Source organism: Lissotriton vulgaris, chromosome 2_1 (assembly GCF_964263255.1).
Source record: "Lissotriton vulgaris chromosome 2_1, aLisVul1.2, whole genome shotgun sequence".
In the NCBI taxonomy this organism is placed as follows: Eukaryota; Metazoa; Chordata; class Amphibia; order Caudata; family Salamandridae; genus Lissotriton; species Lissotriton vulgaris.
Genome location: NC_141687.1, coordinates 872940446 through 872944393, shown reverse-complemented (window position 1 = coordinate 872944393; position 3948 = coordinate 872940446). Strand labels below are relative to the sequence as shown.

The 3948-nt window shown below is 41.8% G+C and overlaps 1 non-coding gene across 1 annotated transcript; it reads left to right on the top strand.

The window, feature by feature from the left end:
* Positions 1-2681: 2681 nt before the first annotated feature.
* On the top strand, positions 2682-2763 carry TRNAL-CAA (transfer RNA leucine (anticodon CAA)). The gene has a single exon. It is a non-coding gene; the product is annotated as a tRNA-Leu (tRNA).
* Positions 2764-3948: the final 1185 nt, after the last annotated feature.

Genomic DNA, 3948 nt, shown 5'->3' with positions numbered 1-3948 from the left:
GTGTTGACTCCTGGGCTCGCCGAGACTAGGTGTGTGCCGTAATTGGTACATCCGGGAACTTGCTGGGGCAGGACTGCTGGTGATTATTCAGAAACACACGCTGCTTCCGGCATCAAGTCTGAGGGAGCAAACCGCGACTGGGTGGTGCTTGGGCCCGCTCGCTGGACGGGGGACATGCGGGTGACCAGTATTTGTGCTGGTCCTCCCTGTTTCACAGTGGAGGTAGTGTTTGCTACCCTTGACTTTGTTTGGCGTTGCAATTATGGGTATCTTGGAAATGGAACCCCCGCTCCCTACACCAGCCTGTCCCTTTACCTGCACCACGCTACACAAGGGTAACTCTGTGGCTACGCTGAGGGACCCGAAGTGCCTGAACCTTAGTTAGTTTCAGCCACTATTCATTGAATAGGCAAAACCCCCCTCCGTGGTTCCCCCTCTATCTATATTTTTTCCCCTCCTACACAGGACATCTACATTGAGTTGTCAAACGCCCGGGGAAACCGTTTGAAGCTGACGCTTCTTGTGACTCTGGTGAGTTACTCTTAGGCCCCCCTGGGCTTATTTCAAATTTAATTTTGAATTTGAATTTGAATTTGTTCTTTACCTTGTCTGTGTACTTCATTCTAGTCGTCAGGTATTTTAACTTATATGATATTCACGTGGGATAGGTATACTTACTGCCTTTCTCCCCTTTTTGACAGTTGTTATACACTGTGTGAGCACATGTTGGATGACACTGCTGTTTTTTGTGTTTATGTCATCCTTTCCAGGTTTCAGCCATGGCGGGACCGTGCACACACTAAACAAATGTTAGGGTATGAACACCCAGTAGTGTGGATAGCTTTGGTTGGTCCTGAAGAAAGGCATAGTATCCCTTTGAACTTAATAGCATGAAACATGTCGACCATCATTAAATAGAGTAGGCTTCTGCTTCCCTGGACACTTAAGCCAGAAAAGCAACCACTCTTTCTGTTTTTAGTGAGGTGGATCACCACTTTATTAAAAATTCGTTGTGGACAACCCAACCTTTTTTAAACCATGTATACACATTTACACCATTCACTGTCTTCCCTAGGGCCCTCACATCCACAACACCATACGGCAGGAACAAAAGATCTCAGCTAAAGAGCCCCTTTATGGGTGCCCATCGAGTATTGCACCGCCGACTCGACGAGGAGCGAGCCCATATGATGAAGCATGACACCTAGCTTGCTGGGTGTGTGAGGACTCTAGTCTTGAAAAGGAGGATCCCCCTTCTGTGTGCCTTCACTCACTTATGTTTCAACTGTCTAATAGGTTTTTAGGTCTCGTCCTATTAATCGCGCAAGCGAAAATAGGACAATAGTATTTAGGGCAAAATAAGCTCTGAAACCACCAGGCGGATTACATCGAGTGCATGTGCTCGTGAACGCGCTTACCATTTGCTACCCCGCCCACTGCTTCACACTTCACGGCCGCCAGGCCGTGTCTAGCATTTCTCCTCCTGCTTCACACTTCACGACCGTGAGGCCGTGTCTCACATTTCTCCTCTCCCCCCCACACAGCAATGCCAAGAGCTTGTTCTATAGCGCAGACTTTACCCAAAGGTGTCAGAGGCTTCAAAATAATGATAATGAAACTTAAAACAACAGGTCCCAGAATGCAATAGCACAGAAATACTTGATTTGTATTATTAGCAATGTTTATACCAATACGGAGAAGGGTAATGAGGGACTTCAAACGGTATGAGCTCTTGTTTGTGATTACGTCTGAGAAAAAACAGGGAAGCTTGAACTGCCGCGGTGCCCACGATTCCACCGTCCACCATAATAACAGCGTTTAACTAATTTGCCTTAATCATACTGAAAAGTGTGTATGCAACTACTAAATTAGGCACAGTCATTGAAAATTACATGCCGGCAGTGTAATTTCTGTGGAAGAGTAGCTTTTTTCGCAGTCTGACTGGGCTCAGGGAGAAACGGTAAGAAGGCGGGACCAGACAACTCACAAACTTGGCACGAGGGCAGAGAGCTTTTCACACACATGTCTGATTCATAGGCCACCTGTGGTCAAAGTCAATGCTGTCTGCGAGCATGTGAAATGAGGGGGTTTGAGTGGGTGGGACGCACTTCAGAAGATATCAGCAAAGTCGCCGCTCTTTCTGTGACTTGTGCATAGAGCCAAGAAGCTGGCGAGCAGCACAGCGTTTGAACTTCATTCTTGACCACCAGAGCAGCGTGCCCACGTCATGTGCCCCCGCAATCAGGGATTTCTCGGTGACTCCGTGCCCGTGGGGCATCTAGTTTCAACTGTAGGGATTTCAGATCACCAGCTAATGCATTCTGTCAGTTGCAGTCGTGGTTCACTCTCATGATACTCAGTGAACTAACCAGCTCCATTGATGTAACTAAATAAAAAAAAACTTTCAGATCCGCACAAAGTATGTTCCAAACAAATTCTTTTATCAGTCTAAATCACCTTGATACAAACCAGTCAATACTTAATCGGCAGTCTTTTCATACCAATTAAACAATGCGCAGGTACAATGCAAACAAGTAGGGTACACAAACAATGCACAAAATCGAAATTCAAGTCTACAAGCCAGCAGGATGAATTCAAGTCAATGAACATATACAGCAATACGGGATATCACTGTGTGTCTTCCAGCACGTATATAACAACAGTGACGCTGTTCTCAAGGCGCTGCGATGGCCGAGTGGTTAAGGAGTTGGAGTCAAAATCCAACGGGTTTTACCTACGCAGGTTCAAATCCTGCTCGCAGCGGGATTCGCTTTTGTATGAACATGGTTCATTTTATCTGAGTAAATCTTTACTTCACGGAGATAAAGGGCAATTATACAATTCAGAATAAAACATTCAGACAATTTCCACACAAGGACGTATTTTAGAAAGCTGGTGGGCTCAGGGTGCTGCTGTACTGTTAGTAGGTAATCTTGTCTACTTCCGGGGTTACTAACAGATGCAAATAACTGCAATTGTTATGAAGTGGGCTTGTTCTGGCAATTGAACTGTTTTTGACTGCTTTGACAGTCTCTTTTACTAGGCCGCTATAAAGGGAGATGAGGGATAAAAGTGAGGTTGCTGTGATTACCGAACAGCATCTATTCTCCGCAACAGATTTCGAGTGATGTATACTAGGGATCACTGAAACAATATCGACGGACCGAATATCAACTACAAAAATTATGGACATAATTATATCGACTACAAAAATATCGACTCTCTATACTTAAACATAAAACTACTAAAATATCGACTCAAAAATATCGATACTAAAAAACCTCGAAAACAACATTATCGACCCTAAAAAATAACGCAATTAAAATATATCGACTTTCAATACACATAAAGAAATAATCAAAAATATCGAAAACTAAAATATAGACCACTAAAATTTCGAAAAAAAAATATATTGACTGCAATATACATAATAAATATAGGAATATATCTATAAAAATACACTTTAATCATAACATAAATCAGGATACTTATATAACATACTACAATTAAACAATAAATAAACAGCAACAGTTCACACATATAAACATTTTTATAATACAATAAGTTCACATGATATAATCATATAAAACATTATACAGGTCAGATTACAAAACTATATTATATAATAAAAAATAACTATAAATGCACAACAATATAAAATCATTACCTACCATCTACAAAACGATTCACTGAACTACCAAAAATTACATCGACCAATGAGATCAACCAACACATAATTCAAACACTATATAAAGAAAGAAAACACACAATTAGATACCACTTGGTGCCACAAAACGTGAAGAAGGGGAAACTCTGCCAAATTTTCACCAGAACAGAAAACTGCTACCATCAAACAAAGGGTACAGAATACCAAAGTAAGTACCTGATATTAACTACTAGGCTTAACACTACAAACTACAAATAATAAATTAAACAATAAACTAATCA